The sequence below is a fragment of the Stylophora pistillata genome, chromosome 4 (genome assembly GCF_964205215.1).
Source record: "Stylophora pistillata chromosome 4, jaStyPist1.2, whole genome shotgun sequence".
NCBI classification, from domain to species: Eukaryota; Metazoa; Cnidaria; class Anthozoa; order Scleractinia; family Pocilloporidae; genus Stylophora; species Stylophora pistillata.
Genome location: NC_142522.1, coordinates 23,324,391 through 23,340,230, shown reverse-complemented (window position 1 = coordinate 23,340,230; position 15,840 = coordinate 23,324,391). Strand labels below are relative to the sequence as shown.

General features: G+C 37.9%; 1 pseudogene; it reads left to right on the top strand.

Annotated features, from left to right (window-relative positions):
* Positions 1 to 6,877: 6,877 nt before the first annotated feature.
* Positions 6,878 to 7,586, top strand: LOC148732930 (uncharacterized; annotated as a pseudogene).
* The last annotated feature ends 8,254 nt before the right edge of the window (positions 7,587 to 15,840 follow it).

Here is a 15,840-nt window from a genome sequence, read left to right as displayed (position 1 = left end):
GACCGATTAAGATATAGTGAGTATAATATGTGACGCGAATCATTTTATGTGGAGGTAGCGTGGCCGAGTGGTCATTGTGTCGGACTCGCAATCCGTTGCTCCCGGGTTCGAGTCCCGCCCTGACCACTACCTGGATTTTTTTCACGGTAGCTCCAAGTTCAAATACTCGGCCATGCTTGTAAGTAGCCAACTGGTTTGCCTCCGGCCAGCTGGGATTCTTAACAATGTTATGTTCAATTTGAATTATTTGTTTATAGCTGAAATTTCAGTTCTGCAAGTGCTACTCGTGATTAAAGACCTAAGTCACCCTCCTACACTATACAGACCTCGAAGCCGGAAAATAACGTAAATTTATCAACAGACATCGAATCGTTAATTATGCAACTGGTTTAGGAATAAAATGTGTAACTTTTCTCCTTTATTAAGTCTCCTTTCTCTAAGATCACCGATACTGTTTCACAGTTGAAATCTCAGAGACTGCGAATTATGATTACACCTCACATTTTTTATAATCACACTCTCCAAATCTCTCCCTGCTAACCTTATGAAATGAATTTCCATATATCGATAGCTAGAAGTAAACTTAATCTTAGTGTAAGTGCCTTACCATCTTACAGCTGTTAAACCTTTTAACCTTTGCTGGTGATTTAAACTGATAACGCGTGTAAAAGCGACTTTCGAAACAATGTAAGGAACAATTTTCGCTCTCCTCAGTCATTTTGAGCCTACTCTTGAGCCTCACAAAGAGTTCGTATTCAGTTCTCTACACATCTGGACTTGGTAAGTGACTGTGACACATTTGAAAAAGGAATAGCTTTTACGGTTAAATTTTTTTAACAACTAACGGTTGAAATTTGTCAATTGTAACGCCTAACGGCTCTATTTTTCAGTCGTCTTACGGCTAACGGTTCACCCATTGAGAACCTCTTGTAATTGGCACTAAGGAAACTCATCATAGTCTCACTTGTCTACACCATGTATATATATATATATATAGTAAGTGTAAAACGATGAAACATGAAGCAAACTTCTCACTGTTCCAGCTTTAATCTGGCGACGTTTCGACCTTCGGCCTTCTTCAGGTGGAACGTATTTACATAGAAATTAAAAACTAAAAACTAAAAATCCTAGTAGGTTTACAGAATGACCTGAATTTATACTAAAAGTAAGAAATAAAAATAGTATTCCGTAATGCATTCCAGACCTAAATAATAGGATATAATAATGAGTAAAAGGCAAGAATGTGCAATAGGCGAAATAACCAGGAATGGTTGCGAAGAACTCAATTACATTGTGTAAATGATGCCCTAATTAAGTATTATAGCAGACGCAATTGCCTACAGATAGCCTTCTTTATTTACCCTTTTCTAGTTCGCACCCGGCACACTGTAAAAGGGCAATTCCCTACGGAGTTGCTTTACGCATTAGACGTAACTGTTCTACTGACGAGTCCCTTTACAAGAGATGTATTGAATATAAAGGGTATCTTAAATCCCAGGGTTATAATGCAGATTTGGTTTTTTTATTCTGTGTATATATATATATATGTATAACTAACTGCAGACAGTACTGTTTCGGCCTTCTGGGCCTCATCAGTGCAGTGCTGATGCTAGGATGGAGGAGAACCAATATGGTCACCTCAAACGATCCAACCTTTGTGGTATCGTCTAAGTCATGCCAGAGTGCTCAAACTAGAGTACACTAGCGAGCATGCGCAATTGCAGAGCAATGACTCATCCTAGTTAGAGTGCTCAATTTGGACATGAAAGCAAAGCTTTGTATACGTGAGTTATATATATATATATATATGTATATATGTATATATATATATATATATATACAGCCTATAGAGCTATTTATCGTGCTCATGATGGATTCCTAAGCAGTTTTAGTAAATTGCTGTAAATGTTCAGGTTTTCGCGTTGTCGAAGCTAGAAGTTTACCGTGTCAGTAAGACACTGAGTTTTTTCTAAGGCGGTTTAACTTCCACTGCTGGGGGTTAATTCTTACAAAGTGAAGTTAAAATTAACTAATGGATTTAATGTTTCTGAAGAAGGCGTTCGAAGGGAGGCAGTTCATTCTAAACGGGAATGAAAGAGATAATAGGATTAGGCCTCTTTCGACTTCTTTCGAATTTCAAAGTTATAAATTAAGAACTCCTAAATTAGCCGATGGAATAACTGATTTTCGGTAATAACCAATATTTATACAACTCGACTGACTTTCTCTCGTGATTTCCCCAGTTTACGAAGATCTTTTGATCTTTTGGCCCCTTTTGACCGTTTTAAAGTTTTTAAGCAAGAACTGCTTACTAGACGAAAATAACAAAAAGGAACATGTTGCTGTCTGTGGAGTGTTAGATATCTAGTTCGTGTATACCGGTTAGTACGTTATCTTTCCAACATAACTAAAACTAAAAAGACTCAATAAGGTTTTGTCATTCACTGTGGTTAAATGGTCAGTTTCAATTTGTCATTAAAAGTACGTTCCTGTATTCAGGTTCTTTGGTTACATGTTTGTTTTGCAAACAATTTAAGATTTATTGAATGTCCATCGGTAAGCATAATACCAATTGTGTGTTTCTTAATTTTTTTTTTTTGAAGGACACGTAATTCACAGCAAATAAAAACCCCTTTTTTACAAATGTAACATGAAACCATACACAACTGAAATAAGTCTCGGGGGTATAGAAAATAATCGAATCTATATTTTGGTAGTTTTCCCAGCGTTGTCTATATTACAAAATTTTTGGGACCAGGTTGAGGACCGGAGATCCATTTTTATTTACAACCACAGCATTTTTCCAAACAGAAGCGGATTAAACATGTAATGACCCAGTAGAGTGCTCATTATCTTCTCATGGTCCTTCTGCGAATGGCGAAACTCTATACTTGAAAAAAAAAAAACCGAAACAAACAAGCAAACAAAAAATGAAATTTGGGCTTTTGTCATTTAGTTAGTGTTTTTAATTCGTGATAATCAACACAAAAAAAAAGCTTGAGGGATGCCTGTTCGATTTAATAATGATTTTTTAAGACCCTAAGAACAACCTGTAAAGAACTGACTGCAGTAAGGTTCTCAGGCCACCAAAAAACTAAATGAGATATACCGCCAAAATACCAATGACGGGTGAACACTGTTTAAAAAAAAAAAGACTCTCAAATATAATATTGAATTAAATTTCCGTAAATTTAAGAAATGTACTACATTTTCATTAACAAGAAAACTTTAAATTTCAATAGCAGGCCATTTCCAAGTTAGTTAAAGTAATTCTTTTTAGGTTTTCAGGGTAGTTAAATGCATGTGCGACACAGTAAATGTAAAATCGTAAAAGCCGAACTTACAAAATATGTTTCATCAGACGAAAAAACCCTTGTTCTCAGAATAAAAGTTCGCATTAAGGGAAGTCAAAACATCTTTTACTGAAGCTTTCCACGACTTTCCAAGAAAAAATCGGACGAAGTTTAAAAGATAAAGCAAAAACAAAAGAGTTATAGTTTTTTATAGTTATTTTTCGAAAAATACCGTTTCCTTTTTTAAGTTTTGAATTATTGCTGATTCCATTCTGTAATTTTCTCATTTAAAAGCTATTAAGCAGGTGGCAAAGGTGTGTATCTGTTTTAAATAATGCTAATTTCAAAGTTATCATGGACCATGGTCTTAAAACGCATCATCAGCTTTTGAATCATAGTCAAGAGCTACTAAATATAAGTTTAGTTCATCATTGTGGCTGTATCCTCGACACATCCTTTATTGGTAAGCGACCAGAATTTAATATGACTTGTTCTCATTATTGCGAAAACAACATTGAACTGCTCTTTAGGCTAGATAATTCGTTTTTAACTCTTCTAGTAGTAGTTTATTATTTTCTACCTTTTCTCAAAGAAAATATGTCGAAAAACTCCAGCTTCTTTTAAATCGGTTCAAATAGGTAATGTCATAAGAAATCTTCAAACTGGTCTCTGATCAACCCTAACTGGATTGTATTTAGCAATGAAAATTCTGCCAAAAATGGCAATAACGGTTACCATTCAGTCGAGTTGACAGGCTAGGAAGACAAGGTAATCGAGGTCGTGATTGATTTCCAATTCCAACGGTCTACGGTTTGTGTTCATAATGATCGCGGAGATCTTAGTTCATTGATGGAATATGAAAATGACTGTAGGCATCCCAAGTACAAAATTTTTAACGAAGAGCTTTTATTATTAATTCGCACCATTTGTACCATGGGGATAAGTTCTCTTAGGTTACAATCTCTTTCTTTCAAAGAGTTAATCGCAGTACTAATAGTAAACCTAATAAAACGAGACACACGATGAAGTTTCAAGACTACGCAACCTTATTTCAAAGTATAAAACTCCCAAATTAGACAATGAAATTAACGATCCTCGGTAATGACCAACATTAGTGCATTTCGATTGACTTTCTCTTCCGACATTTTAGAATTTGAACGTTGTAAATTAGTAATGATTCCTAACTTAACCGATGGAGTCATTGACCCTCAGCAATTGCCAAAATTTATACATGAAATTTATATATGAACACCGCCCGCCTAGATTAGCTCGCTATTTGCAGGCGGTGTTCATTGTACGTAATTGTTTTGGAAGACCTAATAAACTTCTTGTTGTAGTAGTAGTTGTTGTTGTTGTTGTTAATGTTGTTATACACTTCGATTGAGTTTCTTAGTTCTCGAAGATCTTTCCGGCATTTAGTCCCTTTTGACCTCTTCCGAATTTCAGTGTTAAAGTAAGAATCCCCCGAATTAGCCAATGGAATTACTGACCTTCGGTAATAACAAGCATTTATAGTACTGAAACTTAGCACGTAAAACGACGTCTGCTTTGCGTTACTAACGTGTTCTAAAGTCATTGGTAAGTGACCGTAAAACAAACTGACGAGTGGTCTTAAGTAACCGACGCAAATTTAAAGCCATCACATTAGTCAAAATGAATATTTCTCAATTTTTCGGCAATGGTTAGCAAAAGACAAATCTTACTCGACTTTCTAGTGTTATGTTTGATCCGACATTTTCCCCTGAAAACGTTTAACCTGGTGAGTTTTGATACGAAATGCAAATTTTAGAGTTTTAATGTTAGACAAGCTCTTACAGACACTTCACTAAAAGTTTCTCCACTTCTACTTGTTCATACAGATTCTGCAATGAAGACGACATATATTTGGTGTTTTGTTTTTGTCGCGTCTATTATACATACGACTGTAGTCTCAATACGTATCTACGTTGGTAAGTGGTAATTATAAAACAAGACCTTCATACATATCTGAGTATTTGTGAAAGCAAAATTCTTTGGATGGTTTTAAAACTTTCCATCTTAACTGTTACTAAATTAGTTTTACAGCCAGTAAGTAGTTGAAAACCAGGAGTAACAGTCATAATAGTTATTTGGTTAGTCCCCCTCACATCAATTAAAGGAAGGAGAAGTTGTCGGACGGCAACATCTGTCAAAAAGAGTAGGTGGCTGCCGGTGGAATCTTTTAAAATCTGGCTCGTGGCAACTGATCACACACATAACTTGTTATTACTATGAAATTACTACATAACTAAAACTTGGACTCAATAAGGGTTTGTCAACCATACGATGGTGAGTTATGTTACTGTATCGCGGGTCGTCGGTTACATGTTAATTTCGCGAATAATTTGATTTTTCGGTGTCGTTGTTCAGGGTTGATAACTTTAGGATCACACCAAAATCAGGAAACTAAGATTAGCTAGGTTCCATGATGATACGTCGTGTTCTAATCATACTTGTACACGATTACTTTCAGAAAAACCGCCAGCTGAGAGGAAAACATCGGGGATTTCCTTCCATTGGAAGAGAATGGTGGAAACACCATCGTTTTTCGTCGGAAATAAGGCTCCGACAGGCCTTCCTGATACTCCAAGGAGAACAAAAATTGAGCAGAAGTTACCCGGCGAGGACCCACTAACTCCCCCTTATTTTGTCTCCTTCTTTGATCCACAAATGAACACTCCCTTTTTTTCAGCCTACAAGGTTACTCCCGATCAGGCGAAAAAATTTGGCACGTTCTAGACGAAAAATGTAAACACAAAAATTTGGAGGAATCCGCAAGGTATGAAATGAAACAGTTACCCCATACAAACAATCAAAGTAAGCTTTGAATTTTTTTCCGATTTGCACAGCACGCAGAAAGTAGACTTGCAATGACGCACGAAAATAGTGAAAGTAGAAAAATGAAACGTCGCTCTGTTTCTCAAAGTTCTTGAGAGTTTGTGTCCACCTACTTCAGGGAAGAGTACAAGTTAGGTAAGGCTTCTTAATTTGCTTTATGATGTAGAGTCAATCATTTTTTCCACAAGCACCCTTTATTTTAGATTATTTTCGTTTCCAAAACGAATCATTTGTCCTAGAAGTCCATTAAACCCTCATGACTTCAACAACCTATATTTGTTTGAATGTTTCCGAAAAATACTTTTTGATAGGAAATTTAAAAAAGGGCCAAGAAAAAATTGGAGTATATAAATCAGAAAAATGAAGCAAACAAAAGAGAATTATGTCTGAAGTGGTCCTTGCCCAATATGTACATGTATATGAATTACGTAACAACTAGATGAGTCCGCTAAGGCATTGTTGAAATTTCCACATCTAGCGGAGATGAAAAACTGTTTTTCTTTCCTTTTGTTGGTTTGTTTGTTGTTTTGTCCTTTGTTTTTTGTTGTTTACTATCGCTTGGGTACGTGAAAAGGAAGAGTTCACTTGTACGGCTATGAGCGGGAGAGTAGCGCTTTTGCACACGTTATTTTTAATACGTAGGTACGTTAACTGAGTAAACTGTAAGGTTCCATCTTTCATTTTTGCTGCCCGCATTGTCATTGTCATACAAGTTCTAAAAAATCAATTTTTTATTATTCGTGTCGGTAGGTGTTCCTGATCTAAATAACACCTACAAGGAAGCAATTAAAGAGCAGCCACCAAACAGAGGACATCTAAATCCGCTGCAAATAAACTCTTTTGACAAAACATATATGAAGGCCACATTCACCCTAACCAATTCTGTGCCTCAATTTACAGCATCAAATTCAGGAGCATGGCAGGTGTTTGAGACACGAGTAACCGATTACGCCAAGAGCACTTGTGGCCCAAAAGAAGGAACACTGTATCTCTTGACAGGCAGATCTGAAAATGGCCTTTTCAAGATCTCTTGAATAAAGTACCAGTTACTTACCGTAGAAATAAGTTTGTCAAAAACGCTGTAACCCTTGTAACTCCTCGCTCAATTTGGACAGCGGGCTGTTGTGTATGGATAGATCCGAAGACAAAGGCAGAAAAAACTGAGTCCTTCGTCGTGATGAGCAACAATCAGAAGGAAAAGCAAAAGCTTCACCAGACAGAAATGAGCGTAGTTGACCTTGAGAGGCTCCTGAAAGCACCATCATCAAAAACAGCCGTGAATCTCTTCCCAGAAAACGCAAAGTGTCGAAATGCTGTGAACAATATATCACCAAAATAATGAATCTAAACATACATTCACGGTGAGGATAGGAGCACATTGCGGGCTGCAAAAAAAGTGCGCCTCTTTAATCACAAAGAACTGATATGAAACTTAACCAAAAGGAAATCTTGTATTTAACAATAAAAAAAGAAGTTACACTTCCGTAACCGTTTTGTCGTTCATTTCCTCTCTCAAGTTCATCAGTAGAATGCATGCTTCCTAATGTGGGCATCCAATGATCTCACGCCACGATTGGAAGGATAGAAAGAAGCTGTTCTGAACAGAAATGTCAAGTTTGGCCTTTAAACGCTCCTGAGGGGATAGGGTCTAAAAGTACTTACGAGTGACCACGAGTGACCACGAGTGACCACGAGAGACCACGAGTGACCACGAGTGAGATTAAATCAAAATATCTCAGTTTTCTTAGTGTGACTTCATTACGGAATAATTTTCACTTAATTTCATGTCATAATGACTTACTCACGGAAACTGAAGTTATTCACTGTTTAAATGCTTAGCGGACGATTTGAAAACATGAAAAACAGATGCGATTGACCACTTTCAAAAATGGCTGCCGGTTTAATATTCTTTTGTTTAAATTTAAATTAGCCTTTCTGGCCTCGCTTGAGATAATGTCTTCTTTTGAATTTTGTACTGGAGAACGAGGTCAGAAAGGCTAATTTAAATTTAAACAAAAGAATATTAATCCGGCAGCCATTTATGAAAGTGGTCTATAATATTTAAAAACTTGCAGTGTGGACTATACATTACAGATTGCTCAGTTACGATAGGTTGAAAACAAATACGATTTTAAAAATAGCCATAAATATCACATGACCATTTTATTGGCTCTATTTTAACAACCCAATGATGTCAATGATCAACCCTTCACTTTGGAAAATTCCATTCAACTTTCTAATGTACTGCCGACGAGATGTCTGGACAGGTAATTCACTGGGTTTTGCGTCGTAAAGTCATTACTCCTAGCCTCAAAATAATAGTTCGGCTATTTTCTTAGCTTATATATCACTTGGGTCGTGAACAATTCATATGAATATATGTTTATCATGACAAATTTCTATTACACCTAACCTCCGTATGATTCTAAAAATAGTATACAACAAAAACCGTGGGAACTAGGCAGCTAGACACCGTGGGGAGCATTTTGGGCGTTTCCGTGCGCTTTAGAATGGGTTTGCGCGTTTCTTGTCAAGTTCGGTCTTGGCTGACTTATTAAACAAGAAGCGTAAAGACTTCACACGCACTGAAGTTGTATTTTTGTTACGGTCGAGTAGAGGAAGAGTAGATGACAGTGGCGGAATGTTGGTTGCGTTGTGTCTCAAAGGAAACATTCAAATCAAACGCTTAGCGTGTTTTCAAAAAGTTAATTAAATAACACGGTGATATGATAAAGTATATGTTTTCCAGTAGTTATGGCTTTTTAAATATATATTCTGGAATTTTTTTCAATTATCAGACGTATGCCGCGGAAAATATTAGTCTCCTTTCTAATAGGTATTTGATGAAATGATGTGAATTTGACTGCGTAATGACGTCCTAGTAACAAAACTGAGATATTTTTATTTAATCTCACTCGTGGTCACTCGTGGTCACTGGTAAGTACTTTTAGACCCTATCCTCCTTCATTGAAAATGCGAATTGTGACGTGATGAGGACACAAAATAAACACACTTAGCAAGAATTAATGATAAGGGTTACAGGATAAGGATTATGCTGTATGACTCTAACTACATTTCCCATCGTTTCTTCAGGAACATCGCGAGGACTCAAGTGTAAGTACCAAAGTATCTTCTCAGTCAACAACAAACATATGAAACATATGTGTGAACTGCGGTTATGAGACGTATATGAGAACGATTCTTCGCAGTAAAGCACTATTTGAGCAATAGTGAAAATCAGACCTGAAAAAAATTTCAGGCCTGTACGGGATTCGAACCACTGACCTCTGCGATACTAGTGCAGCGCTCTACCAATTGAGCTAACAAGCCAACTGGGAGCAGGCCATCAAATTAATTCGATATAAACCCGTAGATGATAAATCAAACAACAACAAACATATGAAACATATGTGTGAACTGCGGTTATGAGACGTATATGAGAACGATTCTTCGCAGTAAAGCACTATTTGAGCAATAGTGAAAATCAGACCTGAAAAAAATTTCAGGCCTGTACGGGATTCGAACCACTGACCTCTGCGATACTAGTGCAGCGCTCTACCAATTGAGCTAACAAGCCAACTGGGAGCAGGCCATCAAATTAATTCGATATAAACCCGTAGATGATAAATCAAACAACAACAAACATATGAAACATATGTGTGAACTGCGGTTATGAGACGTATATGAGAACGATTCTTCGCAGTAAAGCACTATTTGAGCAATAGTGAAAATCAGACCTGAAAAAAATTTCAGGCCTGTACGGGATTCGAACCACTGACCTCTGCGATACTAGTGCAGCGCTCTACCAATTGAGCTAACAAGCCAACTGGGAGCAGGCCATCAAATTAATTCGATATAAACCCGTAGATGATAAATCAAACAACAACAAACATATGAAACATATGTGTGAACTGCGGTTATGAGACGTATATGAGAACGATTCTTCGCAGTAAAGCACTATTTGAGCAATAGTGAAAATCAGACCTGAAAAAAAAATTTCAGGCCTGTACGGGATTCGAACCACTGACCTCTGCGATACTAGTGCAGCGCTGCACTAGTATCGCAGAGGTCAGTGGTTCGAATCCCGTACAGGCCTGAAATTTTTTTCAGGTCTGATTTTCACTATTGCTCAAATAGTGCTTTACTGCGAAGAATCGTTCTCATATATATCTTCTCAGTGTTGGCTCACAGCTGACATAAAAATTGATGACCACATTTTACATGATTCCTTCATGTATTTTTTCGGACTTTTCATTTGAGCTGGTACAGTAGAAAATTGTCATCGTAATTCTATTTGACATTAAAATACAAGGTTAAATCCGTGCATTTAGCGTTACTTGCTCATTTTGCCACCTAAAGGGCACCAGAGTGCCACCATCAATTTACAGGTCATTGTGACACGAGGAGAAAAGAGTTGAGTTGTAAGCCCTGGTGCTAGGCCATGATAAAAAATTAGAAAAAATCATTAAAACAGATCTTTAACAAAAGCCTTTTGCAGCTTTGGCTCGAACATGTTAGTGTTTTATAAAGCAAAAGTAGCTCAATCTATTACCTCAATGCCTTAGTAAAATAAAAGAAAAACTCAGAGACCATTGTTGCTAAAATAACGTCTCTACTGTGACTAAACAGGAAAAATGCACGCTACTTGTCTGTAACCGAGTTATCTGACAGGAAGATCATGATTTTCTGGGAGAAGTTATGATTATTGTCCCCCTGAAGTCGCGATGGGGTTTATCAAATTTGATTTCCGTCTTCATTTGGGTTGGCGCCTCCTCCAAAACTTAGGTTTTGTCAGTTCTTGTAACAAAAAAGCTAGCTTTTTTTACCACGGCTTTTACCTTTTTTTCTCGTAATGGGCGTATTAATAAACCCTGAAGGACGAGCAGAGCTTTTTTCACCTATTATGCCTGGAAATCACCAAGAAACTGCATTATGCAGTAAATGGCTTGAACCCGGGGGTAACATGTGAAAGTGTAGTGTGATCGTCTGGGTTAGTGTATTCCTGAGAAAGACTGTTGTCGGCTGTCAGGACAAAGTTTGCGGAACTGGCTTATTTTCCTGACACAGAAGTAATTATTGAGAGTCCTTTCTTCAGTACTCTTCCTTGACTGAGTGGTTAATTCTGAGCTGAGCTTTCCTTCCCAAATGAATTCCATGCGAAGCTTCACATGGAGTAAAGCAGAAAGATTCGTAGTAACATAATGTATTCTAAGTAGCATAAAGCCCACTTAATTTTTAACGAGAGCCTTTTTTTCCATGATGAAAAAGAAAGGAAATGAAGACTGGTGCTAGAAAAATTATCCACCCTTGGGCTTCCATGAAATTCATATTCGATACTCTCTTACCAAGTATAGAGATAACAATAACACAGCAACAATGAAAATTTAAACCTGGTAGCCTCCACGGATAATTTAAATTGTGGAAAATATTGCTCGTGACAAATTTTAAGTTCACGGTCCAATATTGACCTCTTACTTCATCCCTATAAAATTACCTTTAATTTAAAGGAAGTATCCAGTTATTCCACCATCTTTTAAATTTAAATTGAGAAAATTTTGCAACGTTATCCAACTCATAATTAAAAATAATAGAGCTGATCCTATTTCACAGATTCACGGATTTCGTTTCACAGAATTTGTGATTTCTCAGTGCGGTGATGAGGAGGAAGACTTATCTATGTTTTGTTTAGCTTTTACTGAACTGGTACCTAATTTCAAGTTAATTGGATAATAAGATAATGGATTTTTTCCAATAGAAAATACACCTTCAAATAAAAAATCAAGATCCTTTAAATTTCTGGTTTTATGTTTTGAATACAACTCTTACCCTTTAGCCTTTGGCATTGATTACTATTACCGTATTCACTTTGTTGTTTTCAATATGATGGAATTTCGCAGGCTCTTGAAAATACCGGGCGATGTAACACGAAGATAATAATAAAAATGATAATAATGATAATGATAATAATAATATAAATAATAATAATAATAATAATGATAATAATGATAATAATGGACAGGTAAAAACGAGCGATATAATATCCCGACGTTTCGGCGACTTCATGACGCCATTATCGAGGGTACAAATGAAAATAAAATTAACAAATGCGAGTTGAAGAGTTACAACTAATTTGCATAGGGGAGCTGGCTACACAAATACTTTCAGTTAGCGCGGATAGAATCCGTTTGCACGTTCAAACTCGGTGTTAATTGTTTGATGTAAAGTATCTCGTTGACAAGACAATTGAATTTGTTCATGCACTTCTTGAGAACTTTGAAACAGCTAAGAAGGTCCTCAGGGACAGCACCTGCGCGGTCGTTGTCGTAGTGCTTGCGTACTGAAGATGACGTGCTCTTATGGCTATCCACGCGGGAAAATTCGACTGTCTTGCCAACAAGATGCTTTATATCAAACAATTAACACCGAGTTTGAACGTGCAAACGGATTCTATCCGCGCTAAAGTATTTGTGTAGCTACCTCCCCTATGCAAATTAGTTGTAACTCTTCAACTAGCATTTGTTAATTTTATTTTCATTTGTACCCTTGATAATGGCGTCATGAAGTCGCCAAAACGTCCGGATATTATATCGCTCGTTTTAACATGTATTACTAAATAATAAATAATAATAATAATAATAATAATACGTATGATGCACGATCCTCGCAGTAGATAGTGCTATTTAAGCAATAGCGAAAATCAGACCTGAAAAAAATCAGGCCTGTACGTGATTCGAACCACTGACCTCTGCGATACTAGTGCAGCGCTCTACCAATTGAGCTGGCAAGCCAACTGGGAGCAGGCCGTACAGGCCTGATTTTTTTCAGGTCTGATTTTCGCTATTGCCTAAATAGCGCTATCTACTGCGAGGATTGTGCATCATACGTATCATATAATACCGCAGTTCAAAATATATGAACTTCATATATTTCATTGTATCTAATAATAATAATGTTTATTCAAACCTTTTGCAAAGAATGCTAAATTACAGGTTTATAAATTATATTTAACAAGAATTATGGGAGAAAAAGGGTAAAAACTGTACAAATTGCTTTAAGCTTCATAGAAGTAAAAACAACATCTACATAATAATAATAATAATAAAATTATGATAATATTTATATAGAAAAACGAGTATAATTAAGTTGGCAGGTATTTGACTGCCACAAAGTTCTTAAAACGATCGGTGGACTTTTTGGAGTGATACTGAGTTCGATTTGTTCTTAAATTATAGCGGTCTGAAGATTTGCGAACGTCGGCATACATTGCAATATATAGTGGGTTGTCATCATTATGAATACGACGTATAAAGGATTCACAGGCAGCACTACGGCGTGCATCAAGGGTTTCAATACCAGCTAGCATTAAGATATCTGAGTGCGAATGACCTAGCCAAATAACGGCGAGAGAACGCCTCTGCAATGAGTCTAGGTTCTTAGATAAGTAAAATGGTAAGTTGGCAAATGCAGCAGAGGCGTACTCAAGTATGGAACGTATTAGGCAGCAATAGATGTAGACGATATCTTCCACTGAGACAGAACTTCTCCTGAGCTGCCTTAAAGCAAACAACCGCCTGTTAGCCTTCTTCAGCAGATAGTCAACATGCGTCCCCCAGGAAAGGTCATTGGACAAGCTGACGCCTAACAGCTTGAACGACGAGACCTCTTCTATAACAGCGCCCCCCGATACGACCGGGGGCGCCTTGTAACTATTATACTGAAGGAGACTAACGGTCATGCACTTACATTTAGTGGGATTAAGGCGCATGTTATTGATGTTAGCAAAATTTTGGATGTCATTCACAAGGATGTTAAGCACAGAAGGAGAATTTCTTGGCAGAATTTCCATGATAGTTAAGTCATTAACAAACTTGATACGCAAGCCCCAGGAAGACATCAGGTCATTAACCAAGCAAGCAAACAAAATAGGCCCTAAACGTGTACCCTGTGGTATACCGCCGCACAAAGCTTGGGAACTAGACCTGACCGTACCTACGTGTGTGACTTAAGATCTACCTTGTAAGAGGCACGCAAGCCAACGTAGCAAATTGGCGTCTAGATTGAACTTAGATGGTTTTTCTATAAGGATTTTAAGTTCTATTAAGTCAAAACCCTTACGAAAGTCCGCGAAAAACAATCATACAGCACAGTTCCCCTTATCGAGGGCTTCGAGAATCAAATGGAGTGGGTAAATAAGGGCTTGTTCCGTACTTTTCCCAGCAACCGCAAACTGCTTGACGTCAAGATCCGCTAGTATGGAAGGGAGGATCCTGGTGGGGGTGAGCCCTTCTAGAAGCTTGGCCACTTGACAAGTCAGGCTGATGGGACGGATGTCCTCTTCTATTTTCATAGGTGGTGACGTCTTAGGCAGGGCGCGAACAATCGCCGACTTGAGAAGGGGAGGGAGGTACCCCTCGCTTAATGACGAGTTGTAAATGTCGGCAATAGCGGGAGCTAATTCAAAAGCGAAGGTCTTAAGAATTGAGTTGGGAATCCCGTCAGGTCCCGGCGCTTTCTGGGTCTTGATTCTGCGGTGCGTGACAAAGGCCTCCCGTTCGATCACAAACAGATGACTTGGTATCTCATTAACATGTATGCGCGCGATATGAGTCGATATAAGGGGGAGAATCCCGACGTGAGAGACACAAAGAAGTTTTTAATATTTTTTTGCAAGATCATTAACTGCATCTACGCTATCTGTATCTATAAGTTGACTATACCACAAGCTCCCACTGCATGAAACACCTGATAAGTTCTTGATCGATTTCCCTCGCTTCTCAACATGCGTGCTCTTGAGACTTTTAACTTTGTTTTTGTAGAAGACCTTCTTACTGTGCCAGCGCGAATAAGCCGCTGAACATTATAACACCAAAGCTTAAACAGAAAGGAGTCTTTCCCATGCTGGGCAAAATATTTCTGCCGTTTCTTGATCGCAATCTTGATCGCGTTGGTTATGCAAGGTTTATCTGTTTGATGGACCTTAAATGTTTTAAGCGGGAGGAAACAGTCAACAGCGTTCATAAGAGTTTGATGAAAAAACTCAAATTTATCAGCACACGATCTTTAAGAGAAAAGGGTGTCCCAGGAAAACGTCGTAAGCCAAGGGCCAAACTCCCTCATACGACTATCACGCGTATCGCGGCGAGTTAGCCGGTTCTTTTAGCCAGGGTGGTCTTAAAGACACACGAGTGAATATACACGCAAAAATGGTCGCTGGATCCAAGTTTCGGAAGCTGTTGGGGAACTGGTAATAGCTTGTGCTGGTTAGTTAGGCACTAGTCCAGTATGCCTGTGTCTCGCGTGAGAACTGATGCTATTTTGTGAAAGCCCGCACGTGCGCTTGATATAGGTTTCCGAAACATTGGTTGAGTTTGGATTGAAGTCTTCTGAGATTATGACTATACATTCTGGGTGGTCCCGAAGGAACGCATCTACGACACTTTAAAGATGGTTTTATAATTTCTCATTGTCTGCAACCATGGCATTCGGAGGATGATAAATAACTCCGAGTAAAATTATATAGATACGGCGAGGGAGCCGGTAAGGTCTTATTTGAATCGATCAGCCGCTTACATGGGATATTACATTTGACATAAGCGGCTACACCGCCAGCATGGGACGGCCGGTCATTTCGAAACAGGATATAATCCCGTACCACATATTTACAACAATATCAGGAATTTGCTCTGACAGC